The following is a 15,448-nucleotide window of genomic DNA, read 5'->3' as shown; positions in this document are numbered from 1 at the left end:
TTGCATTTCAGTCAGACTCTGAGAAATAATATTGACTTGCTGAGTCAATATTTTATTCTGAGCTAATATGGCATTCAGAGTATCAATCTCAAGAACTCCTTTCTTCTGAGTTGTCCCATTATTCATAGGATTTCTTTCAGAAGTATACATGAACTGGTTATTTGCAACCATTTCAATGAGTTCCTGGGCTTCTGCAGGCATTTTCTTCAGATGAAGAGATCTACTAGCAGAGTGATCCAATGACATCTTGGACAATTCAGACAGACCATCATAGAATATACATAAGATGCTCCATTCTGAAAGCATGTTAGAAGGACACCTTCTGATCAATTGCTTGTATCTTTCCCAAGCTTCATAGAGGGATTCACCTTCCTTCTGTCTGAAGGTTTAGACTTCCACTCTAAGCTTGCTCAACTTTTGAGGTGGAAAGAATTTGGCCAAGAAGGCATTGACCAAATTTTTCCAAGAGTTCAGGCTCTCTTCAGGTTGTGAGTCCAACCATATCCTAGCTCTGTCTCTTACAGCAAAGGGGAAAAGCATAAGTCTATAGACCTCAGGATTAACCCCATTGGTCTTAACAGTGTCACAGATCTGCAAGAATTCAGCTAAGAACTGATGAGGATCTTCCAATGGAAGTCCATGAAACTTGAAATTCTGCTGTATTAGAGAAACTAATTGAGGCTTAAGCTCAAAGTTGTTTGCTCCAATTACAGGAATTGAGATGCTTCTTCCATAGAAGTCAGAAGTTAGTGTAGTAAAGTCACCAAGTACCTTCCTTGCATCTCCACCATTGTTGTTATTTTTGGCTGCCATCTCTACTTCTTTTTTGAAAATTTCTGTAAGGTCCTCTCCAGAGTGTTGTGCTTTAGCTTCTCTTAGCTTCCTCTTCAGAGTCCTTTCAGGTTTAGGATCAGCTTCAACAAGAATGTTCTTATCCTTATTCCTGTTCATATGAAAAAGAAGAGAACAGAAAAGAAGAGGAATCCTCTATGTCACAGTATAGAGATTCCTTTATATGAGTAGAAGAATGGAAGAATAGTGTTAGTAAATAAATAAAATAACTAGAAAGAGATGAGAGAGAAGGATTATTCGAATATTAATTAAAATAAAATAAAAAATATTTTTGTTTTATTTTAATTATTAGTTAGAATTCGAAATTTAAGAAAAGAAATAAAGGCAAATTGAAAACTAAATAGATTAATTAATTAAAAAGATTTTTGAAAAAGTGGTTAGTGGTTTTCGAAAATTAGAGAGAGAAAAGTAGTTAGGTGGTTTTGAAAAAGATAAGAAATAGTAAGCTTTTTAAAATTAAACAAAAATTCAAGTAGTTAATTGAAAAAGATTTGAAAATAAATTTTGGAAAGATAAGAAGTTAGAAAAAGATTTTGAAATTAAATTTTGAAAAAATACATGATTGAAATTTATTTTGAAAAAGATTTGAAAAAGAAATTTAAAAAGATTTGATTTTGAAAATTAAAGTTCATGACTTGACTAACAAGAAACTAAAAGATATGATTCTAGAATTTAAAGATTGAATATTTCTTAACAGGAAAGTAACAAACTTGAAATTTTTGAATCAAAACATTAAATGTTAGCAATAATTTCGAACATTATGAAATAAAATTAAGAAAAAGATTTTTGAAAATTTTAATTTGAAGAATTTTCGAAAAACAGGAAAGAAAAATGAAAAAGATTTGATTTTTGAAAAATATTTGAAAAGATAGAGTTTTTAAATTGAAATTTTGGTTTGACTAACAAGACACAACTAAATTTTAAAATTTTTTGACTAAGTCAACCCAAAATTTCGAAATTTATGAGTGAAACAAGGGAAAGATATTATTTTTTATTTTTGAATTAATAAAGAGATATTATTTTGTTGTTTTTCTCTCTCTTCATTAAATAACAAAATTGAAACAAAACATAAAAATTTAAAATCAAAACAAATAATACATACAAGAACACTTTGAATGTCAAGATGAACACAAAGAACACTTTAAAGATCATGATGAACATTAAGAACATATTTTTGAAAATTTTTAGGAAAAGAAACACATGCAAGACACCAAACTTAGAAATTTTTAATGTTTAGACACTATGAATTCAAAAATGCTTATGAAAAACAACAAAAAGCACAAAACAAGAAAATCACAAGATTAAACAAAGAAAATCATCAAGAACAACTTGAAGATCAAAGAAGAGCACAATGCATATATTTTCGAAAATTCAAGAAAAATTAAAAACATGCAATTGACACCAAACTTAAAATTTGACACAAGACTCTAACAAGAAACACAAAATTTTTTAGTTTTATGATTTTATTAATTTTTTTTGTATTTTTCGAAAATTATTTTGGAAAAAGAACATAAAGAAATTCAAAATTTTTAATAAGAATTCCAGGATTCGTACAATGTTAGTCTAAAGTTTCGGTCCAAAAGAATTAGACATGGCCAAGTGGCCAGCCAAGCTTTAGCATATCAATTACAGACATGTCCTTTCTACAATGGAAAGTGGAAACCTTGGTCCAAAAGATTAGACATGGCTTAACAGCCAGCCAGGTTTCAACATATCTCATAAAACTCTAGAATTCATTCTTAAAAATTCTGAAGAACACAAATTTTTTTTCTGAAAACTTTTTTATTATTTATTTAATTTTTTTTCGAAAATAAGAATAAAAAGCTTAAACATAAAATAAAATTACCCAATCTAAGCAACAAGATGAACCGTCAGTTGTCCAAACTCGAACAATCCCCGGCAACGGCGACAAAAATTTGGTGTACGAAATTGTGATTCACACTTTTCACAACTCCGCACAAATAACCAGCAAGTGCACTGGGTCGTCCAAGTAATAAACCTTACGTGAGTAAGGGTCGATCCCATGGAGATTGTCGGCTTGAAACAAGCTATGGTCATCTTGTAAATCTCAGTCAAGCAGATTCAAATGGTTATGAGGTTTTGATAATTAAAAGATAAATAAAACAAAAAATAAGATAAAGTTACTTGTGTAATTCATTGGTGGGAATTTCAGATAAGCGTCTGGAGATGCTTTGTTGCTTCTGAACCTCTACTTTCCTATTGCCTTCTTCCAACCATGCGTGCTCCTTTCCATGGCAAGATGTAGGATCCTCTCAATGAAAATGGTCCTCTATAGTTTCTGCACGGCTAATCAACTGTCGGATTTTCTCGTCTCAGATGAAAAATACCAGGTACAGCTACCGCATGGCTAATCATCTGTCGGTTTCCGCTAGCGTCGGAATAGGATCCATTGATCCTTTTGCACACTGTCATTGCGCCCAACATTCGTAGGTTTGAAGCTCGTCACAGTCATCCCTTCTCAGATCCTACTTGGAATACCACAGACAAGGTTTAGACTTTCCGGATCCCAGGAATGGCTGCCAATTGGTTCTAGCCAATACCATGAAGATACTAATCTCACGGACTCGGTCCATGTATTAGATATCCAAGAGAATATACTCCAGGTGTCGTCCAATGACTACGTTGAACATCATGTAGACCGCTTTGTGGTTGTTAGGCACGCGGATCTTGGCTAAGCGAGTAACGAAGATTGGGTGATTGTCACGGGTCACCCCCTCATTCTGAGTTAATTGAATTAAGCACGAGAGTATATCTTGAAGAAGAAGTAGGCGTGAATTGAAAGAAAACTAATAGTACTTGCATTAATTCATAAAGAACAGCAGAGCTCCACACCTTAATCTATGGGGTGTAGAAACTCCACCGTAGAAAATATATAAGTGAAAGAGGTCTAGGCATGGCCAAATGGCAAGCCTCCAAAACGTAACACAAGATGATCTCTCAAGTTCTAAGGACTAAACGTCCAGAGATGATAAAGTCTCTGAATACAATAGTAAAAAGTGCTATTTATACTAAACTAGTTACTAGGGTTTACAGAAAATGAGTAACTAAGTGCAGATAGTGAAGAAATCCACTTTCATGGCCCACTTGGTGTGTGCTTGGGCTGAGCATTGAAGCTTTCATGTGCATAGGCTGTTCCTGGAGTTAAACACCAGCTTGGGTGCCAGTTTGGGCATTTAACTCCAATTCTAGTGCCAGTTTCGACGTTTTACGCCAGGAAGTTTTAGGCTGGCTTTGGACGCCAGTTTGGGCCATCAAATCTCAGGCAAAATATAGACTATTATATATTGATGGAAAGCCCAGGATGTCTACTTTCCAACACAATTGAGAGCGCACCAATTGAGCTTCTATAGCTCCAGAAAATCCACTTCGAGTGCAGGAGGGTCAGAATCCAACAGCACTTGCAGTCCTTTTTCAGCCTCTGAATCAGATTTTTGCTCAGGTCCCTCAATTTTAGCCAGAAAATACCTGAAATCATAGAAAAATATACAAACTCATAGTAAAGTCTAAAAATTTTATTTTTGAACAAAAACTAATAAAACTATAATAAAAAGTAACTAAAACATGCTAAAAACTATGCCAAAAAGGGTATAAATTATCTGCTCATCAATGGGGTTGGCGTGCGACGCCCAACCTGGCGTGCCACGCCCTCTTTGTGGCATTCAATCTTGCTCTCTAAAAATTGTAACTGGCATACCACGCCTGACTTCTGGCGTGCCACACCCTTGTTAAAGCTCTAAGAACCCCTTTCTGGAAAATATAACTAGCGTGCTACGCCTGGCCCCTGGCGTGCCACACCCTTGTTAAGGCTTCAAGGACTCTTCTCTGAAAAATGCAAATGGCGTGCCACGCCCTTATGCTGGCATGCCACGCTGATGAATCCATATTATTTTGGTTAGAATTGGATGAATTTTCATCATATAAACTTGCACTTATTCCCTTTAATAGCATGCTTTTGAACTTTCCTTCCAAATTGCGCTTGATTATGAAAATGTGCTCTTTTGTGCTTAATTTAATCTATTTTGTTCTGTTTGTCTTCCATTCGATGCCTTGACGTTGTTTGTGAGTGATTCCAGGTGTATAAGGTAGGAATGGGTTGGAGAAAATGGAAGAAGAGCATGCAAAATGGAGGAAACATGAAGAATCAAAGGAGATGAGCTCAGAGATGTGTGTGTGCACGGCTGCCTGTGCGTACGCACAGCTGCCCAGTCAGAGCGCATAGATTGCTTCGAGCGCGTCACGCGTCCATTCAAGCATCGCCTAGTGTGCGTGCGCACGACTACTTGTGCGTACGCACAGGACTGGATTTCTCGCAAGGTGTGCGGACGCACGCATCTGTGCATCCGCACAGGTGTCCGCACATGACTTCATTAAAATGGCACGTGACTCGCGATTTGGGGGCTTTGGAGGCCCATTTCTGAAGTCTTCTAGCTCATATTGGAGGGGAAATGAGGGACATAAGATAGCATATCATTAGTATAGTTTTAAGAGTAGTAGTAGGAAGCTTTAGTTAGTTTTTTTCTAAGTTTTTCATCATCTCTATTAGGGTTTATATTAGGGTTTTACATTCAAGTGCCATTTCCATTTTTGATCTTGGATTTTGCTAGCTTTCATTGTAAGTATTCTCTTGTTATTACTCTTTATAGTTACATTGTCATTACTCTTTTTTTTAATTCAAGTTATAGTTCAATTTTGCTTCTTTCTTACAATTTTAATTTTTTGTTGATGAATTTGATGTTTGATGTTTGTTTCATACTTTTTTGTGTTATTCTTGTTGATTGAGATCAATTGTTGCTTTTAGTTTCAAGCATTTTCTCATTTTCTCCATGTTTAAGGTTTTTCCCCACCAAGTGTTTGACAAAATGTCAAACATGGTTTTAGGCTAAATTTTTTGTTCTTGGCTTGGGTAAAGTGAGCAATCGGGTTTCTAGAGTTGGAATGTCCAACATTTAGTTTCAATTCTTGGATTGTTAATTGTTCTTGTTCCCACTAATGCTAATTTGTTGCTAAGCCAATTAGCAAGCAATTTAGGATTTGTGGGTTGGGAACACTTATGCTCATTTAACTTACCTTCCGATGTGAGGGTTGATCAAGTGAGATTAATCTATCATAAATGTCATAGTTGTGGTTCCAACAAGGAAAGGACCCTTAGCTCACTCCAAGCCAAGACTCTTTTTGATGCTTTTAATCTTTAATATACTTCTATGTTGATCTCTTTTATACTTGTTTATATTACATAGTCGGTTCTTTAATTTCTTCATTAGTTCAATCATTACAATTTTGCATGTTCTTTTATTGCTTTATATGTACATTTCTTCATTGACAACCCCTTGATCACTACAACTGGATTTGCACACTCATTATTCTAAAAGTACTCCTTGGGAGACGACTCGGGAGTCAAATACTCTCGGTTTTGAATTAGTTTTGAATTGTGACACATCTTGTGAGTTTCTAATTTGATCGGTGGCCAACTTGTTGGGTTAGGACTATAGTTACAACGCTAATTCCATTTTTGGATAATCGAGTTCCTAACCTATATGCGATTTGGCCATTGTCACACGCCCATACAATTTCATGGCGTTTGTTCCAAGTGGCACGCCTAGCTTCACACGCTCAGCTTTATTTGTTGTTTCCTTCTCTTTTTGTTGCTCTTTTCACCTGAAATTCAACACAAACCCATTTTAAAGCAATGTACCATAATATTTATCATTTGGTTCATGAAATTACATTGATTTAATGAGATTATGCTCTTTTTATGGTCCTTTTAGATAAGAAAAAGAGGTAGATGATGCAAGTCATCAGCGTCATGAGGATTTTAATGTGGAACTGTCGAGTTTGGAGAGACCCCTGACGGTCCACAATCTCAAAAGGATTTGTCAATCCCAATCCCGGTTGGTGGAACAAAAACTCAGGTTATGCAGGTACAAAGATTGGAGGATTGTGGACCCAGTTGGATTAGCTGGAGGTACCATATTGGCTTAGAAAGAACATATTCAAGTCCAGATAATTCTGTAGGGTGACTTCTTTCAAGCAGTGATGATAAAAGATGAGATAAGGAGGGTGGAATGGGGGCTCATAGGGGTTCATCTTAGCACTAATGAGTCCAATAGACTATCCCAATTTCAGCAACTATTGCATATTTAGAGCAATTTAGAGGTAATATGGTGCTATTTGGGGACTTCAATGCTATATAGTGCTAAGATGAGAAGTGGGTGGATGCTTCATTGATGATAATTTTCTTATAGATCTTAGGATGATTGATCAACCCTTTACTTGGTTCAACGGGAGAAAGGGGGATTGGCTTATACGGGAGAGGTTGGATAGGTTCTTGGCAAGTAATCAATGGTGTGAACATTACCAAGGAGCTATGGTAAGAAAGCTCTTAGAGAATCTGATCACTCTCCTCTCTTACTTTACACTGACTCAGTCAATTGGAAAATTAAGAGACGATTCAGATTTCAAGAAATGTGGTGTGCAAGGGATGAACTTAGAATATTAATTGAGGAGGCATGGCTTACAGAGGTATATGGTTTCCCGATGTTTATCCTAGCCCAAAAACTTAAGGTATGTAGGCATAAGTTCTTTACCTAAAAGACTTAGACTAATAATAACTCTAAAAAGGAAATAGATGATTTGGTGACGTAATTGGAGGAAGTGAGAGGAGAAGGCACACATGGAGGTTTTGAGGTGATTAAAATTGAAAAGAAGCTGGAAGATGTTTATGCTAAAGAGGAGTCTTATTGGAAGGAAAAATCCAGGTGCAAATGGTTGAAGGAAGGGCATCGTAACACGAATTTTCTCACTAGAAATTTCATGCTAGAAATCGGAGAAATAAAATCTGAGGACTAGTAAGAGAGGACAGTGTTCTTACTTCCACCCCTGAGGGCATTGCAAATGTAGGTGAAAACTACTTCAGAAATATATTTACTTCAACCAATAAGGAAGATCCATCCCCTTTCTTTAAACACTTTCAGCCCATGGTTATAGCTAGCATGAATCTTAGACTGACAGAAATATTATCCACTAAAGAAACTAAGAGGGTTGCTTTTATTGTATATGCGACTAGTGCTCCGGGTGATGATGGTTTTACGGCAAAATTCTTTCAAGAATACTTGGACATAGTTGGCAGAGATGAGCATAAAGTAGTACGCAGCTTCTTTGGAGGAGGAAAGATATTTGAGAGTTTCAATCACACTTAAATTTGTTTAATCCCAAAGATTCCTGGTGCCAGAGATATGACAGAGGTGAGACCAATTAGTTTATCTACGGTTGTATATAAGATTATCTTAAAGGTGTTGGTTCATAGATTACAAAATTTCATGAATGTGATTATAAGTCCTACCCAAAGTGCCTTCCTAAAAGGAAGATTAATCTCTGATAATATACTAATAGCTCATGAATGAATGTACTATCTAAAAACTAAGAAAAGAGGGATTGATTATGAAATGGCAATGAAGTTAGATATGAGTAAAGTATATGATAGAGTTGAATGGCATTTTTTATAGTTTATGTTGCATAAGATGGGCTTTGATGTTAAATAGATTTCTTGGATAACAAAATTAGTCTCTACTGTTTCTTATTATGTACTTATGGAGGGTCAACCTTATAGTTTTTTTAAGCCAACAAGAGAAATCCGTCAAGGAAACCCCCTTATCACCTTATCTTTTCTGATATGTGTGGAAGGATTATCCTTCATGCTACATGAGGCAGAACAAAACAAGCTTATACAAGAAATTTAGATAAATAAGAGAAGTCCAACAATAAACCACTTACTATTTACAGATGACTCAATCCTTTTTGGTAAGGCATTGCCAGAACATTGCCAGAATATCCTCTCATTGCTCATGAATTATAAAAGTATAAGCAGGCAAAAAGTGAATTTACCTAAATCATCATTTTTCAGTAATAATACTCCACAAGACATCCGGGAACAACTAGCAGCAATTATGAATGTTGATCATATTGAAGTACACGATAAATACCTAGTGTTACCATCGGTGGTCCATCGCTCTAAGAAAACTACCTTCAGTGACATCAAAGAAAAAGTCCAAAAGAAGGTGCAATATTGGAAGAGGAACTTGCGATCCACCGGGGGGATATGTACTGATTAAAGCTGTAGGTGAAGCGGTTCTAATTTGTACGCTATATTTATTCGGACTCTGAACACTCCTTTTCTACTCAGCAAGGTGAACTAGCTCCCCTCCTCCTTTTCTCGCCAACTTCTTCAATTTTTTAACCCCACTAGAGAGTGATATTTCTTCACTATCTCCCTTTTGTGCCTTTGAACTAGTCTCAATTTCTTGAAGAGGATCTCTTACAGCATGTTTTTGTGTCACTTTATTAGGTTAACATTAGGATGCAATTTGATTCCCCTTCACACCGGGCACCAGTGTCAGATTGTTGAGTTTCATTCTCTTTGTTGCTGACTTTGAAATTCTGGCCTGTAAATTGGTCTACTGAACAATCTGGGACTGGTTTCTTCTTCCTTATTTCCCCATTCAGACGTGCTTCATTGCTCTCCCCTTTCCTTGTCTCCTCCCTTCGTTCCACCTTGACTCCAATTTGATTAGCTTTAAACCATTCACCCAGTTTACCCGGCTGATGATGTTGTTGTTTCATATCCTCTATTTGTAAAATCCCTAAAATATCCTTACTCCTTTTTTTCCAAACTAAACCCTAAATATCTCTTAACATGCACACACTGCTGAGAATGAAAGAAAGAAAAAGAGAGAGGGAAAGCAGAGAGGGAGAAGAAAGGAAGAGGGGGAGAAGGAGGATGATGTTGCTGAGGGCCACGCCGCCGTCACTGTCATCGTCGTGGCTGCACGTGGAAGACTGTCACCGTCGCTGAGGGAAGCCTGAGCAGAGAGAAGAGAACGTGCAGAAAAGAAAGAGGCACGATGGATATAGGAGGGAGGTTCCGTCGCCGTCACTGCCGGAGACCTAGCCTCCGCCGTCGAAGCCAGCCTCACAGTCGTCGACGTAGTTGCAGATTTGGAGTTTCAAAGAGAGAGAGGAGTTCGCGGAGAGAGAGAAACGCCAGGGAGGAGGCACTGTCCATTGCTGCGTTGTTCCTGTCGACGTTCGGATGTACCTGAACCAAGCCATCGTCCTTGCAGCTAGAGTTGGTGGTGCTGCTGGAGCTGAACCGTTCTTGTCACTATCCTAGTCCAGCCTTTCTCCTTAATTCTGCTCTAGCTTTCCTGTCCTATTATGCCACCATTTAATCTGCCTTGTCCTTGTTTTAATTCAATTTTAGTTTTGTCATGTTTTAGATTCCCAGAACTATCGCCAACTCCATCTTGTTGCTACTCTGGTCCAAATTTTGTGCTCATTTTCTATTCTACTTCAATCCTCCTCACCTTGAATTTGGCACTCCGAATTTAGTCTCTTTGGTCCCTTAGGACCATGTTGTGAGTAAGCTTTACATTTATAACCGTTAACCTTTTGGTTTATGCTATTTTAAGTTTTTAATTATATTTATAAAATTATTGTTGAAGAATTTTGATTTGATTAAAATAATTGATTTATTATAGTTGGATAATTATTTTTATGAAGCTCGTACCTTAGAAATTTTATATGAGACTATATGTATATGTTTGATAAAGTTTTATATTATTTTAGAATATTTGATTTTACTCAAATACATACTTTTGAAGCATTAAAGTATTTGTTGATCACTCACTTATTTTGAAATTGTAAAATTTGTTTTTGTGATTGAAAAAGTATAGTTAGAAAAGATTTTTGACAAGAAATTATTATCTGATTTGATTTGATTCGATACTTTATATATCTGAAAGATTAAATATTTATTGTAATTGAAACTATATGTTTTGAATTAGTTTGAGAGGCTCATATTAGAAAACCGTAGTTAACAGCGGTTATGACGTTAACTTAGATGCATCTAACTCAGACTCTAGCTAGCAGGGGTGTTACTAGCCTAATGTGTAGGCTGCACATTAGATTTGTTATTCTGTTAGGACACACAAAAGGAAAGGGCTACCCATAGAGGTGGAGCCGCCCAAGTGTAAACTTTTGATTTGATTTCTATATGAGAACTCCCTTATTGATTCACTTATTATGATCAATTACTGTTTTCTAATTAAAAATTACTTTAATAATAATATTTATATGGTCTCATGTGGATTGTAAATGTATTGTCTAGTCACTGAGTTACAAAACTCATTCCGTTTTTCTAAGAATATTTTTCAGGAATAAATACTTGAATATGTGAGCTCTCTATTCAAGAATTATGATCTACAATGGATATCTGTTCCTTGTTGAGTTCCTTGACGTTGTATGCTCCGTATGTCACAGGCAGGATCCAACCATTCTTAGTTATTTTAACTTTCGTTAAAAATGTATAACTATTTATTTTAGAACTTGTAAATTATTTAAAATCTTTGTAACTTTCTTATTTAATTTATATTTGAGTCTGATAGGCATGCTAGGGGACTGTCTCCCTGAACGTCGGTCATGGCTCATTTTTGGTCGTGACAAAGTGGTATCAGAGCCTAGGTTTAACTTGTGTAATATGGAGTAAGTGTCCTATGGTAGGGTCACAATTGTATAAATAGAAGCGCGCCTATTTGTACAAATTGTGGCACTATCAGAGGCCTATAGGAATGTCATCCTTGTCCTCTATGTCATTGTTGCCTTTTGATTATTGTGATCATGCGTCCTCTGCCGCTTCTTGCTACTCCTATCCTTTACTTATATCCAATCTTGACTTATCCTTTGGTAGGTTATTTTGAACGCGTTGGTGCAATGGTTTCGGTTTTAACTCTTTATCTTTTAGTTGATTTTACTCTTCCTCGCTTTTGTGAATATTTGCTTTAACCTTCTTCGTCTTCATGTTGTTCTCTATAGTTCTGGATTTCAAGATTTCATTCATGAACTAAAAGATTCAATATTTTTTATGTGAATTAGAATATGATTCTTTTTATACAACTGTATTCGGATTTGTGGATTGTGAATTTGCTTAGCTGATAGTTGAGATGCTTTCTTCTGGATTTCAATAAAACAAATTTATTCTTATGTTGATGATCTTTGAAGCTAACATAATTTTGATTAGGTTTTAATTCTTTCTTTCAAATCAATAATTTTAAAATTTGTTAATTAGTTGCTCAAGAAGAAGGACTATGTGATGAAACATATGAATAGAATGTTATTGTTGTTTGTTTGATTGGTGATTTTCTTTGCTTAAGTGTAGTAAATTATTTGGGTGATCAGTTAGTCGGATCGAAAGTCTTTTCCGATCTTGAAGTTTAGTTATGCTTTTCTAATTTAATGATTTGGTTCCGTTATGGTTCTTTGTTGCTAAACATGGCTTTTCTGTCACGGAACTATTTCCTACTTAATAATTTGAGAGAAAGATTGTGAATGCTTGCCTTTTGGTTGGTGATTATAAAATGAATTTTGCTTTTGACTAAGATTTGAAACCTGAGAATTTTCTTAACCCTTGCTTTTCTGAAAATTTCCTTATGCTCAACTATTGTTCTTATTATCAAAGATTTAGGGAGATTGATTTTCTTGATTTATAGTGCCTTTATGATTCGCCTGTACAAAGGTACATGATTGTACCTTTGTCATTCGCCTGCACGATTGTTTCATCACTCAGTCTGATGCCAGATCGAACAGATTTATTGATCTTACTAAATAGGCTTTGATCACCTGTCATGTGATTACTGCAACCACTATCGAGATACCATATTCATCTTTCTTCTTTCGCTCTTCTTGTGATGATGCATAGAAGGGGCACTTTTCTCCCTCCTTTTCTTCAGAGAAGTTTGCGCGATAATTGATCTTGATCCTACAGTCTTTCTCCATATGCCCAAACCTTTTACATTGCGACACTGTGATTTTTCACGATGCCAACAACCCTTCTCTAGGTAGTTGATTTTCTTGCATATGCCACATGAAGAATATTGTTTCCTATCTTTTATTCTATTTTCTATTTTTCTAGAAGTGTCTGAACTTCTAGAATTTTTTTTGTCTTTTTTCTCCTCTTTTATTTAGATTCTAAGATTTTATATTGAGTTTAGACTGAACTACATTTTTTATTGAATCTTCATCATCTTTGTTAGAAACAAGAGACTATGAGAGGAATCTGAAAAGTGTATTATTGAAATGTGATCAAAAGGTACAATATACAAGAGGTATTTATAGGTGCTAAATGAACCAGAGTAATAAAGGCATAGAATCCTATAATTAATATACAGATATACTATTTAAAAATAGACGATACTAATTGATCTAAATTGATGCTAATGATTCTCTAACATCCCCCCTCAAACTCAAGTGGGAGCTAAGGATACCAACTTGAGTTTGGATAACAAAGTCCGGAAACGAGTCGGGTGATGAGCTTTCGTGAAGATATCAGCAGTCTGATCTAGTGTTCCAACAGCAACGAGACGAATAGCATCAATAAGGATACGTTTCCGAACAAAGTGACAATCAAGCTCAATGTGTTTGGTGCGTTCATGAAATACATCATTATGGACGATCTGAATAGCACTGCAGTTATCACAAAAAACATCAGTAAGGGACGACTGAGGAGCACCCAAATCTTCGAGAAGCCAACAAACCGAGACAACTTCAGCAGTGGTGTCAGCGAGGGCACGGTACTCAGCTTCTGTGCTTGAGCGAGCAGTGAACATTTGCTTCTTAGCACGCCAAGAAATGAGAGTGTTTCCAAGAAACAAACAATAACCAGTAGTAGAACGACGATCAGTGGGATCACCAGCCTAATCAGCATCAGAGTAAGCCTGAAGAGACAAAGAGGAATGAGCAGAAAAATAAAGGCCATGAAAGAGAGTGCCTTTGATGTAGCGAAGAATGCGTAGAACTGCCGCATAGTGAGTAGTACGAGGAGCTGACAAGAACTGGCTAAGTACATGAACCGGATAGGCGACGTCTGGTCGGGTGACAGTCAAGTAGACGAGACCGCCAACTAACTGTCGATAGAGAGTCGGATTATCCAAAACAGTGCCATCTATAGGGGTAAATCGAACATTAAGCTCAAGAAGAGTAGACTCAGTGCGACTATCTGTAATCCCAGTGCGAGCAAGAAGATCTGAAGCATACTTAGCTTGAGAGAGATAGATGCCATCATCGGTGGAGATGACCTCGAGACCAAGAAAATAGCTGAGAGAACCAAGATCTTTCATCTCAAAGGTACGGTGAAGTGAGGCCTTGAGATCAGAGATACCATCAACATCATCCCTAGTAATTATCATGTCATCAACATACAAAAGTAGAAGAACAACTCCACGTTCGCTTTTACGAATGAAGAGCGCATTCTCATGAGGGCTAGAAGTAAAACTAAGACTGTATATGGTAGTGCTGAACTTGTCAAACCATTCACGAGGAGCTTGCTTAAGTCCATAAAGTGCCTTGCGAAGGAGACAAACCTTATTAGAAGGACAAGGATATCCCGGAGGTGGTTTCATATAGACTGTCTTTTTCAAATCCCCATTAAGAAATGCATTCTTCACATCCATCTGACTGAGAGACCATTTTTTAACCGCGGCAATGGCAAGAAGAGCTCTAACAGACATAAGACGAGCGACAGGGGCAAAAGTCTCTTCATAATCAATACCATACTCTTGCGTACAACCTTGAGCAACCAAGCGGGCCTTATAACGGTCAATAGAGCCATCAGAGCGAGTCTTGATCTTGTATACCCATCTACTGCCCACAACTTTCTGATCAGAAGGAGGATCAACCAGATCCCAAGTGGTGTGCTTTTTCAAGAGCCTGTAATTCTTCTTGCATTGCTTGTTGCCAATTTGGGTTTGAGGAGGCTTCTCTGAATGTCTTAGGTTCATGTTGATGAAGAATAGTAGAAAAGCAATGGTAATCAAGAAGATGAGGAGGTGGATTCCTTACCCTAGAAGAACGAGCAGGAGGAGGAGGCATGACGGTAGGAGCAGGATCATCGTCTGGTAGTTTGTAATGAACTTATTAACTCTGTTAGTGTTAGTAGTGTTGATAAATCCTTAGTTTTCTCAATTTTAGACACTTTAGAATCGAATTTGAAAGGCAAACTAATGAGTATTTTCTCCACTATCTTTTTATCGAGTAAGTCCTCTCCATAAGCTTTTATTTCATTTACTAAACTCATTAATCTTGTATAGTAACTTTTTATTTTCTCAGAATATTTCATTTTCATATTTGTGTATTGCTTCCTTAGAGATTGGAGAAAGATTGTGCGTACCTTTTGTGTAGCCTCTGAACTCATACTCAAAATTTTTCTACACTTTCTTACCTGACAATATTCTTTTTGTTGTTGAGAAGATTGTCTTCGTTATAGTTTGTTGGGGGAAAGCTAGAGAAATATAATATAATTTATTTGCTCTTCCTTCAATTTCTTCTTTTCTGCAGCAGAAAGTGTTGCTTGATTCTCTGGCATGGTAAACCCTTCATGGACAACATCCCATAAATCTTGTGCTTGTAGAAATATTTTTATTTGAGAATACCAGTCTTCATGATTGTCTTTGGACAATATGGGCACAAAAATATTTATAGTTGAAATAGTCATGGTTATAAAAAAATTTATTGGAGTGGGTTATAATGT

General features: G+C 36.5%; 1 non-coding gene across 1 annotated transcript; it reads left to right on the top strand.

Moving 5' to 3' along the window:
- The first annotated feature begins 300 nt into the window (after nucleotides 1-300).
- Nucleotides 301-408, top strand: LOC148571517 (small nucleolar RNA R71). Its single transcript, XR_015880498.1, has one exon. It is a non-coding gene; the product is annotated as a small nucleolar RNA R71 (small nucleolar RNA).
- The last annotated feature ends 15,040 nt before the right edge of the window (nucleotides 409-15,448 follow it).

This window comes from Arachis ipaensis, chromosome B3 (assembly GCF_059453495.1).
Source record: "Arachis ipaensis isolate K30076 ecotype BB chromosome B3, ASM5945349v1, whole genome shotgun sequence".
Lineage (NCBI taxonomy): Eukaryota > Viridiplantae > Streptophyta > Magnoliopsida > Fabales > Fabaceae > Arachis > Arachis ipaensis.
This window is presented reverse-complemented; position numbering and strand designations above follow the sequence as displayed.